This window comes from Thamnophis sirtalis, unplaced genomic scaffold, assembly GCF_051295495.1.
Source record: "Thamnophis sirtalis isolate CommonGarterSnake01/CBP01778 unplaced genomic scaffold, rThaSir2_p1.2 scaffold_15, whole genome shotgun sequence".
In the NCBI taxonomy this organism is placed as follows: domain Eukaryota; kingdom Metazoa; phylum Chordata; class Lepidosauria; order Squamata; family Natricidae; genus Thamnophis; species Thamnophis sirtalis.
Genome location: NW_028261395.1, coordinates 39,731,256 through 39,750,405, shown reverse-complemented (window position 1 = coordinate 39,750,405; position 19,150 = coordinate 39,731,256).

Genomic DNA, 19,150 nt, shown 5'->3' with positions numbered 1-19,150 from the left:
CCACCTGCATCTTCAAAGCACTTGGAGGTCTTTTTGTACAGGGAGGGCTTCACAGAAAGCCCCAGATGTCAAAAGACCCCATCAAGGGCACCCACAAAATCAGAGGAAGGGCTACCAGGTTTCCCCACACCAGCTTCTGGTTGGGTGCAGTAAGAAACCAAAATCTGGTGAAGTAAATTTGTATCACTTTATAAAGCCTTAGTAAGGCCACCCACCCCTGGAATACTTGCATCCAGTTTTGGTCACCATATTACAAAAAAGATGTGGAGACTTTGGAAAAAGTGCGAAGAACAGCAACTAAGATGGTTAGGGGTCTAGAGGATAAAACATACAAAGAATGGTTGCAGGACTTGGGTATGGCCAATCTAATGAAAAGAAGGATCAGGGATGACATGATAACACTATTCCGGTATTTGAGGGGCTGCCCCAAAGAAGAGGGGGATCAACTTATTTACCAAAGCACCAGAAGGCAGGACAAGAAACAATGGTTGGAAACTAACCAAAGAGAGAAGCAACCTGGAATGAAGGAGAAACTTCCTAACCAGTGGTGGATTTCAAAAAATTTCCGAACCTACTCTGTGGGTATGGCCTCCTTTGTGGGATTGGTTGCCGGCCATGTGACCTGGTGGGAGTGGCTTGCCAGCCATGTGTTTTCTTTCTCTCTCTCTCTCTCTCTCTCTCTCTCTCTCTCTCTCTCTCTCTCTCTCCTTCCTTTTGTCTCTCTGTCCCTTTTTCCTTTTTTTCTTTCATCTCTCTCTCACTTTTTCTTTCTTTCTTTTTTCTTTCTTTCTTTCTTTGCAAGGTGGCGCAGTGGTTAAAAAGCAGCACTGCAGGCTACTGCTAGATCAGCAGGTCAGCGGTTCAAATCTCACCGGCTCAGGGTTGACTCAGCCTTCCATCCTTCCGAGGTGGGTAAAATGAGGACCCAGATTGTTGGGGGCAATATGCTGACTCTCTGTAAACCGCTTAGAGAGGCCTGAAAGGCCTATGAAGCGGTATATAAGTCTACTGCTATTGCTATTGCTATTGCTATTTCTTTCTTTCTTTCTCTTTCTCTCTGTGTGTAAGTCTGTCTGTCTGTCTGTCTGTCTGTGTCAGTGGTGGGTTTCAAAAAATTTTGGAACCTCTTCTGTAGGTGTGGCCTGCTTTCCGGGTCCACTGGTGGAACCTCTTCTAACTGGTTCGGTAGATTTGACGAACCAGTTCTACCGAACTGGTGCGAACTGGTAGGAACCCACCTCTGTTCCTAACAGTGAGGACAATTAACCAGTGCCTTCAGAAGTTGTAGATACTCTATCAATGGAGGTTTTAAAGAAGAGATTGGACAGCCCCCTATCTAAAATGGTATAGGGTCTCCTGCTTGAGCACAGGGTTAGACTAGAAGACCTCCAAGGTCCCTTCCAGCTCTATTACCATTGAAAACAGGTTCCACCATTCACTACACTATGGACACCACAACCATCTCAGCTTACAGTCCACTATTTAATAAACTTAGAAACTTAAAAAAATAAAGGATCTCAGTGTCTTACATGAAAGCAGAAAGACAACACCAAAAGGGGGGGGAAATCCACTCTATAACTTTCCTCCACTTCACCCAATGCTAATAGTCCACAGACAATCACTTTCCTGCCTTAGTCTGTTCTCAATGAAAAATTGATACTGCTCGCGTTAAAAGAATAATTTGGGATCAAACTCCATAGGTTTGTGTTCTGACCCCCCTCGTCCCACACCAAAGCATGCCGAGCCAAAGATACTTTACGGAATTTATTAACAGACAGACAGGTCCTTGGCAGCAAACCAGCACAGACAAGCCTTGGCAGCAATCCAGCCTGCCAAGCTAACACTACAGTTCTCCAACATTAGTGAATGCGTTGACTCCTGCAAAAGGGGCGTGTGCACAAGCATTCCTTTTATAGTCTTGAGAGGAGCCTAATTACCACCAGCTGAGTGCAATTACCTCCTGTAACTGCACAATTGTTCTTTACGCCTAATAGCTCTTCGGTGCCGGGCATTCAGGAACAACTCCCTTGGCTCCTCCCCACTGCTGACGTCTGGATCACACTCCCTTGTCTCCTCCCCACTGGTCCAAGGCTCAGGCACCTCCTGGTGGCCAACCAGCCTTTCTGCGCCCTGCTCGGAGTCGGAACCCTGTCCAGGGTCCTCCACATCCTCCAGAGACAACTCATAGGGCCCCTCGCTGTCGGAGTCTGGTGGCAGCTCCAACGGCTCCTGCTGGGCCACAACAGGTTTGGATGACCTTCCCCAGCCTCTGTCTCTGGAGACAAGAGACCATGTTGAAGGACAGCAAAAGAAGTTAATTCCCTGGGTGTTGAACTATCTTCCCCCAGCATCATTTTCTGGATGTGTCCTGAAGGACCCCAACTGCTACAGATAAGTGTTCCCTAGATTATATCTGTAGCTTTTCACTAACATGCTTTTCCTCAGCTTCTCCTGTGCACAATAACCCCCCCCCCCAAAGGTCCAGGATCACAAGAGAAAATGTTTCTCATTGTAATTATGACCGTCTGGACCCTTGAGATCTCTATGCCTTGTGATAGAGACATCAGAATGAAGCTGTAAGCAAAGGATCTGTTATCAGAAAAAGCTAAGTCCAGATGAAGCTGAGTCTTTCTTTCTTTATATCACAAAAATCTTCCGGCATTTCCATCTTCTCAGAGCAATTTGTCTGCTTCCAACTGTTTCTGTTGCTGGTTGACAGGAAGGGGACCATGGACCCGCTTCTGCTCCTGATGCTGCTGATGTCCCAGCCAGTCTCTGGGAAGCTTGGAAGGAAATGCCCACTGAATTTGAAGTTCCAGGGTGGAAACAATCCATGGGAATTCTATAGGCCAGGGCACCATCTGATTGGTATAGTCAACACAGCATCAACCATATCACGTATAATGTTGCCTTTCAATAGGGCTCCTTCTCTTCAGTCAAAACTGTAAGTCATTCAATTACATTTGCAGTTCTAACCCTCTCCTTTTCTTCTTATTCCTCTTATTCCTATATTGCAGGGCATGTCTAATTCCTTGATTCCCATGGCTTCCCTCTTTTGTTTTATTTTGTGGAAGAGATTCAAATCCAAAGGTGGGGCTGGAAAAAAATCCATATTCTTCGTCTCTCCCAATCCAATTTTGTGAACTCATCACCTGAATACTGGCTTGTGTTGAAAGTAGGGATTGAAACAGTTGTGGTTGCCTCAGCCCAGCCTGTTTCCACATTGTGTAACTTACCACTCGTTTCGGCCAATAGAGTCTACTGAAGACACACTAGGCTTGTAGAGAAAGAAGGATTATTATTATTATTATTATTATTATTATTATTATTATTATTATTATTATTATTATTATTACACAATTGTATCACAGCGGCCAGTTGTTTCGCTGGATTTGGCATTGGTTACTAGTCGGGCCCCACCCAGGTGCCTAGGACGTTGTAACGTATTTTCGTAATATGCGTGCAGATCCAAGCAGTGCGGCTTTTTGCATTTGACTGATGGTGATTTTGTCAATTTTTAACTGTTTTAAATATAATTCCAGTGCTTTTGGAATAGCACCCAGTGTGCCAATTACCACTGGAATTACCACTGCTGGTTTGTGCCATAGTCATTGAATTTCGATTTTTAAGTCCTGGTATCTTGCGATTTTTTCATGTTCCTTCTCGGCGACCCTGCTATCACCTGGTATTGCGATGTCTATGATTATAACCTTATGTTTCTCAACCAGTATGATGTCTGGTGTATTATGTGCCAATATTTTGTATACGGAAATCCCATAAGATCTTGACCATCTGATTTTATGTGACTTTTTCAGGCTTATGTTCCCACCAGTTTGTTCCTGTTTTAATATTATAATTTTTGCACAAATTCCAGTGGATCATTTGTGCTACTGAATTGTGCCGCAATTTATAATCAGTCTGCGTGATTTTTTTACAGCAGCTATGTGATCTATTATTATTATTATTATTATTATTATTATTATTATTATTATTATTATTATTATTATTATTAGTGTTTTATATGTTGATGATAATAATATGAACATTTTTTTCTGCAATAGTCATAGTAAGGCTTTTATAGAAGTCCTACGCTTCACTTTTGCCATCCAAGTTTTCAACAAGAATACCCAACTCCTACATAATCTCACACTTGGCTACAACATCAATGACAACTATATGAGCCCTTTACGCACTTCAGAAATCTTGCTGGACATGCTCTCTACTGGGGAAGCCAACACTCCCAATTACAGCTGTGGAAGGAAGGAAAACCTTTTGGCTCTTCTTGATGCAGCTAGCGGGGACATCTCCATCCAGATGTCAATATTAGCAGACACCTACAAAGTCCCACAGGTTTGTGTGTGTGTTTCTCTGTCTCGTAAATGGAGTGGGGGTGTTTGAGAAGTTTGCAACTTCTCTAGGTTAGATTTAAGAGCTGCTTTTCAGTTGCCCTATTAGCAAACATGTCAACTATGGCTTACCCTAGTATGTCCATATTCAAATCATAAATGGCCTGAAAAGCAATAAGGGAGGACTTTTTTCTGGCTATTCAACTACTGAAAAAGCATATTTAATTGTGAGGCCTTCTTTTGGTGTATTCATTTCCATATATAGTTGCATTGGCAATAGTAGTGTGTGTATGTATAAAATGGAATTAAAAGGGACTCCAATAATCACAGGCCACTTAGTCTAATAGATATTGTAGCTAAAATATATGCCATGTTCCTCTTATGTCTATGGGTCTACCTCATGGAAGGATAAGGGACGCGATGGCTCAGTGGCTAAGATGCTGAGCTTATTGATCAGAAAGGTTGGCAGTTCAGTGGTTCGAATCCCTAGCACCGCATAACAGAGCAAACTCTCATTACTTGTCCCAGCTTCTGCCAACCTAGCAGTTCGAAAGCAGGTAAAAAATGAAAGCAAAGAAGAAAAGTGCATTCCTTGCAAAAGAATAAAAGCCATTTAGGTAGAGTTAAAAGTGATATAAATTTGTATAAAATGAATAATAAATAAATCAGTAAACTAATATTGAGAACAGATTTGTCCTGAAATATCTAATTGCACAGTGTGTCAGTCAGGCAAAGTATGGCTTGCTGGATTCATCAAGGTGCTTCAAGGTGCTGGTCGTTACCTTTAAAGCCCTACATGGCTTGGGACCTGGATATCTGCAGGACCGCCTCCTGCCACATACCTCCCAACAACCCATAAGATCTCACAGGATGGGCCTCCTCCGGGTACCGTCAACCGGGCAATGCCGGTTGGCGACTACTCGGGGGAGGTCTTTCTCTGTAGCTGCCCCAGCCCTGTGGAATGATCTACCCGCAGAGATCTGGACCCTTCCCACTCTCTCGGCCTTCCGGAAAGCCATTAAAACCTGGCTGTTCCGGCAGGCCTGGGGCTGTTGACCCCAGAATATGGTCCAGCCCCATTTAGAACGGAGTGCATGTTGTGTTGTATTTTAAATCTATCTTTTCTTTCCCTGTATTTTATTTTTTGATTTATTTCTGTATTGTAAGCCACTCGGAGTCCTACAGGATTGGGTGGCATATAAATGTTATTAAACTTGCAAACTTGCAAACTTCATAGATTTTAGTCCAGTATCTCATAGTAAAAGGAGACATATTATGAAGCGAATGGATTGTCCTTAAAATGGAGCTCAGACTGTTTGTCCTGATCCAAGCCCTTGTTTGAGAGGGGGGTTTGGGCTCAATGGAGCCATGAGAAGAAGGATCATTACTTACCAACGGGAAAGGGAAGGATGCATATTTGAACCCTTGTTAGTCTATACATCCATAATGCCTGCTACAACGAAAGATCCTGAATCCTTATCCCCAATTATTAAAGTCTAGAAGACTGAGGTTACCCCCCATGTTCTTTTAACAAGCTGATGTTTGGTATATCAAGAGCCGAGGTGGTGCAGTGGTTAGGGTGCAGTACTGCAGGGCACTTCAGCTGACTGTTATCTGCAGTTCAGCGGTTCTAATCTCACCGGCTCAAGGTTGACTCAGCCTTCCATCCTTCCGAGGTGGGTGAAATGAGGACCCAGACTGTGGGGGGCAATATGCTGACTCTGTAAACCGCTTAGAGAGGGCTGAAAGCCCTATGAAGCGGTATATAAGTCTAACTGCTATTGCTATTGCTGTTGCTGTTGCTATATGTGATGTTTCAAACAGATATCACTAATAGAACAAACCCAATCACAGCATCTGAAAACTATCTTTGAGGTGAATAGGACTTCAGCTGCTGCCTTGAAAGCAGAATTGGGAATGTATACTATTTCAACTAAGATGATTAAAGGCTTGGAGATTAAAACATATGAAGAACGGTTGCAAGATTTGGGTTTGGCAAGTCTAGAGAAAAGAAGGACTGGGGATGGGTGGTGGGGTGGACATGTTAGTAGCATTCCAGTATTTGAGAGGCTGCCACAAAGAGGAGGGGGTCAATTTATTTTCCAAAGCACCAAAAAGTAGAAGAAAGAATAGTGGATGGAAACTAACCAAGTAGAGAATCAACCTGGAATTAAGAAGGAACTCGTTAACAGTAAGTACAATTAACCAGTGGAACAGCTTGCCTCCAGAAGTTGTGGTTGCTCCATCATTGGCGTTTTTAAAGAAAAGACTGGACAGTCACTTGTCTGAAATTATATTTTACATTCAGTCTTGTTAATATTCTGTCTTAAATATTTTAAACAATAGCCAAATCCAGAAATGTTCACCAGAATGAAGTTGGATTTATTAATAAACTTCTGGAGAATATCTGACCAAATATATAGCACAAAATTCTTCACTGCTTTTTCAGATCAGTGATAAAATTGCTTTGGAGGTTCAGATGAGTAAATCCCCTTTTTTCTACTGGTTGCTCCCCAAAGAAGGGTTCCAATACCCACTGATTGTCAAACTGCTTCTCTATTTCAAATGGACGTTGATTGGGCTCTTGGCTTCAGACTCGGAGAAGGGAGAGAATTTCATGAGGACTTTCCCTCCTATGCTTGTCAGGAATGGAATTTGTGTGGTTATATCGCAACAATTCTCAGCAACGGGCGATATGGCATCATCCATCAGGGATAAACTCGCCAAATGGAGTCAAGTCAATGTCTTTGTTATCTTTTTAGAATTTGTTGCCGTTCTGGAGAGAGTTGCTCTTTCCTTTTCAACACTTGAAGATTTTCCAGGACCTATTGAAAAGAAAGTCTGGATGCTTATAAATTTTGAATCGTTTTCAGTAAAAAAGCATTATGATTTATTTAAAAATGTTCATAGTTTTTGGAGCTTCACTTTAATGGATAAGAAAAAACCAAAGGACTATGCTTTTGAACCCTATTTATTTGTGGAAGACCAATTTACACAACGTTATTTCCGCTGTTCTGTTTCAAAGCACGTCTTTTCTGTCAAAGCCAGGGCAAGATGCATCCAGAAAGCCCTGCTGGGGACTCAAAAGAAAAGCAACAGACTACCAGTTAGCAATGACATCCATGTATACAGTGTCATTCAGACTGTGGCCCATGTCTTGAATGCGGCATATTCCTCCAGATCGAGGAGGAGAAGGAAAGAGGATGAAAAGACGTTGGGGACCCCAAGGCTGCAGCCATGGGAGGTACGAGATCCCAATGGGGACCCATGAATTTTAGTTCCTAAAGATGCTGTATGCATCTTTAAATACATTCCTGCGTGTATGGGTTTGTGATTCTCATTGTAGAATGATAACCTTTATGAATTTGAATTAGTCTCTGAGACCATCTAACTCCTCTTCTCTGTAGGAATCCCAGTTAAAACTTCTCTGACTAGTGGCTGCTGGGTTTCAGAAAATCCGTAAAGAGGAAGGAGGGATCCAGAGGTGGGATTCAGCCGGTTCGGGTCACTTTGGGTGAATCAGTTGTTAAAATTCTGCCCAGTTTGGCAAACCAGCTAATCTCACCACTGGCTGCCCCTGCCCACTTTTTGGCTTTTTTGGGGCCGAAAAAGGGCCAAAGGACAAAAAGTAGCGGTGGCAGTGGTGGGATTAACCCAAACCAGTCAGAATTGCTGAATCCCATCTCTGCCTTTGAGGCAAGTCGCCAGGAGGCAGGGCTGGGTATGATGAGTGACATTGAGTTGGTCACACCCAGCCAGTCACATGACCATCTGGCCGTGCCTACCTAGCCAGAGAACTGATTGTTAAATTATTTAAATCCCACCACTGGATGGATCAGATAAGAGGGGAGAATGCTTACAGCTGCATAATAGGAGACAGAGATAAACTCAGATAGGATCCTCTTTAACTTTTCACGCTGAAAAAAATGATGGAAGGTTTGTACTTTCGGACTGAAAAATTCTGTTAATGCAGCATTGCAATAAAGTTGAATGAGTTCATCTGATGATGTTTCCTATCTGGTTTACGAGGGAGAAGATTAGCCCGGCAATTTTCTTCTTGACAAATCCACATTTTCTGGTAATCAACCTGGCTAATTGTGTCAATTATATTTCCTCAATATGTAGCAGCAGATTGAGGTTTGGTTTAGCAATCTACTTACGAAAGACCAGGACTCGAGACCACGAAGGCGAGAGAAACAGGTTTATTTATGCATCAAGAGTTCAGTGTGTTCGCACACCAAAATCTGAACTGCCTGGGCTCTGCCCAGAATGCTGCTTTTATGCCGTGTTCCACACTGTGCATTCTCAAGGCGTTTCCATACACGAGACAAACATGACATTTCAAAAACGAGAAGTTCATTTTGGAATGTTACAAACAGAGAAGTACATAGGAAAAATACAAAAAGAGAAGATCTTATAATGTCTTAAGCTATCGGCCGTTTCACCTCTGTTCTATCTTACACCCACGCCTGGCTTCCTGCGCCCCTACTTCACAGCATCTTGCCACACTGTTCCAGCAATATTTTTAATACTTATGAGAAAGTTAGGAGTCAAGAAGTCAGGAAGTCAGAAGTTAGAAGTCAGAAGTCAAGTCAAGTGCACTAAAGTGAAATGTCAAGCTAATATAAATTTATAAGGTCCATTCTATTAAGACCACCTAACCTGGCCAGCCACTGGTGGGTTTACCTGTGCACCCCCTCTTGCCTCAAATATACATTTTGTCATGCTATGATTGACACACTTTTCTCAATCTTTTTTTCATTTTCTTCTGAAAATAGTTGTAACATTTAATTAAGCCTATTTGCAAGTTAGACCAGTGTGGAAGAAAGGTTCAAATATGGGATAAGAAATCAATTTTTCTGCTTTTAAAATTCCTGGATATCCCTATTCTAGTTCCATCCTTTCCTGGAGAAGAATGAGTTTTACAATATTTCCCCCATGGAATTGTACATGGACCAAAATGGAGCTGTAACAATAGATGTGTACATTAAATGCTTGTTGCTTCTCACCAAAGAGGATCCTAGGACAATATTTCTGGGGATTACAAAAAAAGAGAGACTTTTTTTCAAACAAAGTATGCTAACGTTGCTCAACAAGGTGGGAGAAAGTTTTGTATCTTTTCTCTGTTTTCTAAACCTTGAGGTCCTATTTCAAAGGGGGTGTGTGCTAAGCCCAGTGGTGAAATCCTTTGATGTCTGCTGCCGATTCTGTGAGTCTGTTTCCAAGTGTGCATGCAGCGCTAAAAAAGGAACATTCTGAAGCCTTCCGAGCAAAGGTAAGTAGAACAGTGTGTGTGTGTGTGTGGAAAATCCAATGCTTCTAGCTAATATAAATTGTGCATCACGGCTGATCGTTGGAAATATTAATTCACCCAAACCGGTAGCATTTTTACTACCCGTTGGGAGAATTGGTCCGAACCGGTAGTATTTCACCCCTGGCTAAGCCTAGCCCCCAAGGTGGTTGACCATCACTGAAAAATAAATGTGGGGAGTAGAAATCTGATGGTTTCCTTAGGATGCTTGGGAGGCTTCGGGACAATTCCATTTTGTGAACCATCTACAATTTTGTATTTCCATCAAACTTGTGAGAAAGCTTCAAGGGCTGGGGAATGTGTTGCTCATAGCTTCAGGTTTGTTTGCTCCTTGTTTTCAAATAGCAAAGGAGAAGGGAATTCTGTGCTGACCAATGCCTGAATTCAGGTTTGGACTGAATTCCTAATGGGGTCAAAAGGACCTCCACCCAGTCATGATTCAGCTTATGAGGAAACTGAATCATGACTGGATGGAGGTCCTTTTGGTCCCATTGGGCTCCCATTAAGCTCCATGGTGTACTGCTTGGGGAAAGTGACCTGAAAGAGAAGGTTCATAGCCGTTGATGTTCTTCAAGAGACCAGACCTGGTCAGAATTATCCATGCCTCCCTTTCACAGGGCACATAGAGGCTGGTTGGCCACCAGGAGGCGCCTGAACCTTGGAGCAGTGGGGAGAAGACAAGGGAGTGTGATCCTGACGTCATGCATTGGAGCAGTGGGGAGGAGACAAGGGAGTTGGTCCTGGATGCCTGGCAACGGAGGGCTAATAGACATAAAGAACAGTTATGCAGTTACAGGAGATAATTGAACTCAGCTGGTGGTAATTAGGCTTCTCTCAAAACTATAAAAGGAATGACTTTCCACACACTCATTGCAGGAATCAACGTATTTACTAGAGCTGGAGAAGCTATTGTGGTTAGCTTGGCAGGCTGGTTGCTGCCAAGGTTAGTCTGTGCTGGATAGCTGCCAACGTCTAGTCTGTGCTGGATAGCTGCCAACGTCTAGTCTGTGTGTTAATAAATCCTTGAAGTATCTTTGTCTCGGCATGCTTTGGTGTAGGAAGAGGGGGGTCAGAACATTTACGCAAGTGAATATGAGAGGGTACTGTCTAATATTTATTTCTACATCCATTTTCCATGGATCATGACAATGGTGAAATTAATTTTTTTACTACTGGTTCTGTGGGTGTGGCTTGGTGGGTGTGGTGTGGCTTGACAGGGGAAGGTTACTGCAAAATCTCCATTCCCACCCCATTCTGGGGCCGACCAGAGGCAGCATTTGCTGGTTCTCCGAACTACTCAAAATTTCCACCACCAGTTCTCCAGAACTGGTCAGAACCTGCTGGATTTCACCCCTGGATGGTGAGTGCTAACATATTTTCTTTGGCATTCCTATTTTTTCTGCTTAGTCCCTGCCTCAGTCCAAATGTGTGGAAAGTTGTCATCCTGGATTTGTCAAGAGGGCTCGAGAAGGAGAGCCGGTTTGCTGCTACGATTGCATTCCTTGTCCAGAGGGGACCTTCTCCACTCAGGAAGGTGGGTGACATTGGAAAAAATTGGAGGAATTGTAGATGTAAAATTATCCAGAATATGGATGTAAGTGCAGCTAAAATATGCATTAAGGGTCTACTGTTTTCCTCTTTGTTTTCTTAATGCTCCTTTTCTTACCCAAAGGGAGGTATAGCTAGAAGACATTAAAGAAGTGCCTGGGAAAAGATGGGAGGAGGCTGTGACAGATTTGGCAAGCTTTCTTACTACCGGAGAAAATATATTTTCTTTTTACCAGAAGATAGTTTTGTAAAATTTTTGATGTGTTCCAAAAAACTCCGATGAGGAACATCGTTTTTTGAAACTCGAGGAATTCTTTTGGGTCTACTTCATGGAAGGATAAGGGACGCGATGGCTCAGTGGCTAAGATGCTGAGCTTATTGATCAGAAAGGTTGGCAGTTCAGCGGTTCGAATCCCTAGGACCGCATAACAGAGCAAACTCTCCTAACTTGTCCCAGCTTCTGCCAACCTAGCAGTTCGAAAGCACGTAAAAAATGAAAGTAGAAAAATAGGGACTACTAATTTTGGTGGGAAGGTAACAGCGTTCCGTGCGGCTTCAGCATTGACTCATGTCAGACACATGACCACAGAGACATCTTTGGACAGTACTGACTCTTTGGCTTTGAAACAGAGATGAGCACTGCCCCCTAGAGTCGGGAACGACTAGCACATATGTGTGAGGGGTATCTTTACCTTTGCCTGGAAGGATAGTGCATTGCAATATTGGCCTCCCCTTTAGGATAACTGAGGCGGTGTTGCTGGTCCACAATGAGGTGGTGTGGATAATTATGACTGAGCTTCAGGATATGTATATTACCACTACTCCAAGTAGCCATTCCAGATTACTTGCGGGATAAACGTTCTCTGCCAACAAAGTAGATTTCACAAAATAGGCATCATCTAGGTCCAATTATCTTCAGAAGTGCCACCTGGCAGGTCACAGGAATTTTATGCAGAAAGTTTAACTGATTTATTATTTACCTCTAATAATATAGGTTCCTATGAAAGTTCAGTACATTACACAGGAAATCCTACGACTTCCCCTAATATGATCCACCTTATCTACATAGATATTTAAAAATTATATTATCTTTTTTCTAAGGATATGTAAAGCAATGCATCTTGAAAAACATCTTTGATATCAACTGTTGTCCCCAAAAGCTTTTTCTTGAAATTTGAAAGGATAAAATGTTAAAGAAATACTGCCTTTTGATTTTCACAGATACAGAAAAATGTACCAAGTGTCCGGATGATAAATATCCAAATGAGGACAGAGTCCAATGTATCCCCAAAGTCATAACCTTCCTGTCTTACAAAGAATATCTGGGCATCATCCTGGTCTCTTTTGCCCTTCTCTTCTTCCTAACCACAAGCCTTGTTTTAATCATCTTCATTAAATACCGAGAAACTCCCATTGTCAAGGCCAACAATCGGGATCTCTCCTACATCCTCCTGGTCTCCCTCCTGCTTTGCTTCTTATCTTCTTTTCTCTTCATTGGTCAACCAAGGAAAGCCACCTGCCTTCTCCGACAGACCGTTTTCAGCATCATCTTCTCAGTTGCCATTTCTTCTGTCTTGGCCAAAACCATCACGGTGGTGCTGGCCTTCCTGGTCACAAAACCAGGAAATCAAGTGAAGAGATGGTTGGGGAAGAGCTTGGCCAACTCCATCATCCGCTCTTGTTCTATAGTCCAAATTATCATCTGCTCCATCTGGCTGGGAGTTTCTCACCCATTTCCTGACTCTGACCTCCACTCCCAGCCTGGAGAGATCATCCTGCAATGCAATGAAGGGGCTGTTGTCATGTTCTACATCACGCTCAGCTACATGGGCTTCCTGGCTGCCATCTGCTTCACAGTGGCTTTCCTGGCCAGGAATCTGCCTGGGGCCTTCAATGAAGCCAAACTGATCACCTTCAGCATGCTGGTCTTCTGCAGTGTCTGGGTGACGTTTGTGCCCACCTACCTGAGCACCAAAGGGAAATACATGGTAGCTGTGCAGATTTTCTCCATCCTGGCCTCCAGTGCTGGGCTGCTGGGCTGCATCTTCATCCCCAAGTGCTACATTATTATTTTGAGACCATACTTGAATACAAAGGAACATCTTACAGCCAGAACAAATGTAAAAACATGAGACATAACAACAGTATGTCATTTAAAGAATTGTAAAATTTGCTTTTATTTTAAATAAGACATTAATTAATTCCATTTAGATAGTATGTGGAAGGAAATTGTATCTTCATGTTTCCAAATAGAAATGATTTAATGACTGTAATTCATGTAACTTGTAACTCCCTTCCCTTTCATCTCAATAAATTTTGCTAAAGAAAACTATGAAAATCATTCAGAGCAATTTGATTTTAAGCAATTGCCAATGAATTTGGCACCTTTTAAGAAATGATTTGAGCAATTAATGCTATTAACAATGTCTAAAAGTATATGTATGCGAGAGAGTGAGTAGGGAAAGAGGTAAATGTCAGCCCTGGAAACCATCTTTTTTGTTGGACCTTCAGGGCTGCCACATTTAGTGCCTGGGAAAATGGGAGGGGGTTGCAAGGAGTGGTGGAGGATTAGCCATAACAACATTCCCTTCTCCTGGAGTCAAGGGCATTCAGCCCACATCTGGATGGGAGTAAATGGAGGTTGTCTTCTGTTGGGGCGGTGAATTGATTGGACCGTGATGGACTTCTGAGTGCAGGGGGTTGGATCTTTGACTTTCTTTTGGGTGGGAAAAACCCGGAACTGTAAGAATCTCAGAATTTCCCCAGAAGGCCTGGAGATTAAAGCATATGAAGACAGTTGCAGGAATTGAGTATGGCCAATCTAGTGAAAAGAAGGATCAGAGGTGGCATGATAACAGTATTCCTGTATTTGAGAAGCTGCCACAAAGAGAAGGGGGTCAAGCTGTTTCCCAAAGCACCCAAAAGCAAGACAAGGAACAATGGATGGAAACTAATAAAGGAGAAAAGCAACCTGGAATGAAGGAGAAACTTCCTAACAGTGAGGACAATTAACCAGTGGAACAGCTTGCCACCAGAAGTTGTGGGTGCTTCATCATTGGAGGTTTATAAGAAGAGAATGGACAGCCCACTATCTGAAATGATATAGGGCCTCCTGCTTGAGCAGAGAGTTGGACTAGAAGACCTCCAAGGTCACTACTAGCTGTAGTTTCCATTAAAAACAGTTTCCACAATTCAAGCCATTTTTCACAAAAACAGGGGGTGCAGAGGGTTTGGGAGGCCTGCAGAGTGTTCATGGGGCCTGGGGAGGGCAAAAACACCCCTGTTTTTGCAAAAAAACAGACCCATTTTTCACCTGCCAAATCCCCCATGCATTGAGTTTGTTTGTTTATTGGTCTTGTTTATTGGCCTTGTATGCCGCCCACTCCCGAAGGACTCCGGGTGGCTTACAATAAACAAGGGAAGGGGATAAATACACAAAACAACACTTTAAAATACACAACAGTCACAGTTTCTGTGGGGCTGGATATTTCGAGAGCCCCCCAGCCTGCTGGAACAGCCAGGACTTAACGGCTTTGCGGAAGGCTGGGAGGGTAGTAAGGGTCCGGATCTCCATGCGGAGGTCATTCCAAAGGGCTGGAGCTGCAACAGAGAAGGCTCTCCCCCGGGGAGTCGCCAGCCGACATTGGCTGGCAGATTGAATCCGGAGAAGACCTAACCTGTGAGATCTAATCAGTCTATGGGAGGTAATCGGCAGGAGACGGTTTCTCAGGTACCCAGGTCCGATGCCATGAAGGGCTTTATAGGTAACGACTAGCACCTTGAAGTGGGTCCGGAGATTAATGGGTAGCCAGTGCAGCTTGCGGAGGATAGGTGTGACGTGGGTGTACCTGGGTGCACCCACAATCGCTCGCACGGCTGTGTTCTGGACCAGCTGAAGTCTTCGAACACTCTTCAAGGGCAGCCCCATGTAGAGTTTTTGCCCTTCCCAGCTTTTAGGAATACTCTGCAGGCCTCCCAACCCTCTGCTTCCCCCGTTTTTGTGAAAAACAAGCCTGAAAACAGGATCCGTGTGGCAGGGTTTCCAGAGGCCAAAAAATGGCTGTATTTGGTGTATAAGATGCACCAACATTTCCACTCCCTTTTAGGGAGGAAAAAGTCCATCTTATACTTTGAAAAGTATGGTACTTTTTGAGATGACCTCTATCAGTTTGTCATATCAAAATGGCCACAGGATAGCACCCCAGAAACAAAACGTATGCCTGGATAAGATTCAGCGTCCAATTTTGTGGTTAGAATTGGTGCTAGTAGCTGTTTTTAAAATAAAGACACATACTCATGTTCAAAGAAAAACAAGGAAGCCCAGTTGCCTCTTGAAAAAAGCACCTTTTTTCCATTGAGTTTTTTTCAGATTGGTACCCAGTTGGTTGCAAAAGGAATTGACCAACAAACCAGAATTGACTGGATAGCTTGTTGCCTGAGCCTGGAATTCTGGGCTGAGAATGACTGGCCCATAGTCATCCAGCTGGTTATTTTATGCCTGAGGATAGGGTAGGGGAGGGGAGGGTGGGGTGAGGTGGGGTGGGGTGGGGTGGAGTGGAGCAGAATAGAGTAGAGTAGAATTGGGAATAGAATAGAATAGAATAGAATAGAATAGAATAGAATAGAATAGAATAGAATAGCATCAAACTCCATAGCTCTGGGTAGGGTAGGGTAGAGTAGAGTAGGGTGGGGTAGAGTAGGGTAGGGTTGGGTAGGGTAGGGTAGGGTAGGATAGGATAGGATAGAATATACAGAATAGAATTAATAGAATAGAATATACAATAGAATAGAAAATAGAATAGGAAATAAAATAGAATGGAATTAAAAGAATAGAATAGAATAGAACACAACAGAATAGAATCCCTTGTTATTCATGCTTTTCCTTTTGTGTTGAAGCTTCCTTTCTCTCCTTTTCAATCAGGAAAACACCTGGATATTCCACTTTGTGAGACTCCTTTGAATTCTTCTAATTGTTCTTTAGAAACAGGAGGGGGATTGATTGATTCACCCCATGAATAGTGGACCTCCTGCTCCTGGTTCCAATGCTGCTGGTGTCCCAGTATGGAGCTGAGTATTTCTCTATTAGTGGCTTTAATATGCTATGGTGTATTTTTGCCATTCAACCCACCAGTAAGAATCTCCAGCTCCTGCACAATCTCACACTTGGTCACAACCTCCAGGATAACTAACAGAATACACTTGGCCATTCAGATGCCTTGCTGGACCATCTTCTCTACCAGAGATATCCATATTCCCAGTGACGGTTGTGGGAGGAAGGACAACTTCCTTTGGCTCTTCTCGATGCAGCTGACAGGGACTCCTCCATCTAGATGTCCACATTAGGAGGCTCCTACAAAGTCCCACAGATTCCTGTGTGTGTTTCGTTCTTTGGCAGGCTGTATGGGGTGTGGATGGATGAGCGATAGATCCAACCATATCTTCTCAATGGGACTCAGGAGCTACTCGTCACTGTTGTAGATCTCCTGGCTCAGGAGTGGGCTCTCCCGTGGGGACAGGAAAGGGTCAGAACAGACCTCTGCTACCACAACAGCAATCCCATTGCTTTGGGGTCTCCTGCTCCACACTTGTGAAGGGATAAGACAAAAGGGCAGAGATGAAACCCTGTTGAATAGCCCGGTCATTCAAGGACTGGTCATTTCCAGCACTGATCAAATAACAGTGACAACAATTGTGATAAAATTATTTTTTTTATTAATAACAACAATAATAAGTAACAACAGTAATGACATAAATGACATAAACAACAGTAACGGCTGGAACAACTGTTGAAACACTATTTGGTCATTCAAGGACTGGTCATTTCCAGCACTAATCAAATAACACTGACAATAAGGATGATAATAAAAATAAAAAAATGTATTAAGAACAATAACAAAAGGAACAAAAATAAGAAAAAAACAGGAACAACAGGAACAACAGGTGGAGTCTTGCGTGATCCTCTGGAAGTTGAGTGAGGGGACCTTTTCAGGGATGGCTGGACATGGTGGAGACAGAGAATCTGTTCTCATTGGTGATGAGGAGGGAAAGTAGGGGGAGAGGGGAGGGGGAGGGAGAACGGGCAGGAGGAGGGGTAGAAGGGGAAGATGGCAAGAGGAGGGGGGGAAGTAGGGGGAAGGAGAAGGAGGGGGAGAGGAGGAGGAAGGGGGAGGGGAGGAGGGGAGGAAGAGGAGGAGGCAGCTCCCTCTACTTGAAGCTCCCAGCTGATGTTTCCATCAATGGTCGGTTTCCTCGGGAGCTTCTCCAAGTCCTCCTCCTGGTCCTCTCCTTTCCCGCGCGATGTCCCTCACAAAGGTGGTCGGGTGAGGGACTCTCTTGCTCTGGAAGAAGCAGAAGGGGAGAATTAATAGCCGGTCTTCAAATGTGGCCTCCCAGTCTAAGATTCAGCTATTCCCCCCTCCCCCCTCCTGCCTAAGGGCTCCTCACCTCCTCAGCCGGTCCCTGAAGGTCTTCGTTAAGAAGGTGTTCTCCCCGCTCAACCTCCGGTTTTCCTGCCGAAGTGTCTCCACTTTGGCCTTGAGGGCCACGCGTTCCTCCACCATGGTCTCGAACATGATGGCATTCCTGTAAATTATGAAGAGAAAGAGGAGAAATTATGGATGGATGGATGGATGGATGGATGGATGGATGGATGGATGGATGGATGGACGGACGGACGGACGGACAGACGGACGGACGGACGGATTCTTCTATAAATTTCTTACCTATCCAGTTGTTCCTGCAGCTTTTTCGTTAGAATGAGGAGCTCCCTTTTCTCCCCAGCTTGCTCCAGAACTCTGCAGAGGAGGCTCCGATATTCCTCCTTCTCAAATTTGAGAGATTCCTCCAATTCCATGATTCTGTGAAAGAGGAAGACAAGAGTGAAATTAGCCCCCTCCACATTTCCTTCGAATCATGCAACCTGTTTAAAATTAAAACTACCTAAAAATACCCGGCACTTCCTTTCCCTAACTTGCTAAGTGATTTAGTTTTGCCCTTTTGCCTAAGTCAGGTTTGCTGTCAGAGAATGTCTCACCTCCTCTCTTTCTCCTCCAGCTGCCTGCAGAGTTCTGCGTTGGTAATCACAAGCTGGGAATTTTGTTTCAGGAGCTCCTCATTCTTCTGAGTTGGGTTGCTGTAAATACGAGGACCAGAGATAATTATTTTCCCTAAAGGAGAAACCTGTTTCTCAGGACAGAAATTCAGAGCCTCAGCTCTCTGCCCCAAGTAGAAACTAAGGGGCCAACTTTTAGAAATGCATATTTAGAAAGGATACTCTGAACAAAGGTAGGATTAGCCTTCAGCCACAATCGGAATTGCCCAACAACTCCCTTCATTGCATCAGCACCTACAAAGTTAGCTTTGACCCCTACAACAGCCAGTAGAAGGCATGTTCTTGCACAGGAACAGGAAGCTCAAGTTCAAAGCCCAGAGAGAGTATAAAACCCCCTCACTCTCCACTCCATGTGGTCAGCTGACCCAGGACAGGTGATGGTTCTGTTCATCAATAAACCATCCCTCCAATCAGCCTCCATGTTTCCAGTGTCTTTCTACCAGCTTAGAACTGAGCCGGATGGTTATTTCTTCCAACCGTCTTAAAGGATTTGTCTCACCTCCTCTCCTTCTTTTCAAGCTCTCTGCATAGTTCTGGGGTCTTAGTAGCAAGCTGGGGATCCATTTTCTGGAGCTCCTCATTCCTCCTCCTTCTGCTGCTGCAAAGACAAAGACCAGAGAGAAATTAGCCCCTTGATTATTTTTTTTACTTGAATGATCAAAATTTTTCTTCAATTGAAAAATATTACAAATGCCTTTATGTATTTAAAATACCTTTCTGTTGTTTTGTTTGTTTTTTAGTGTGTGTAAATTCAGCGTTGCTATTTCTACTACAACAATCAGAAATCTCTCCTTACAGGAAACATTGCTTTAACCATTTATTGGGTATTTTAGA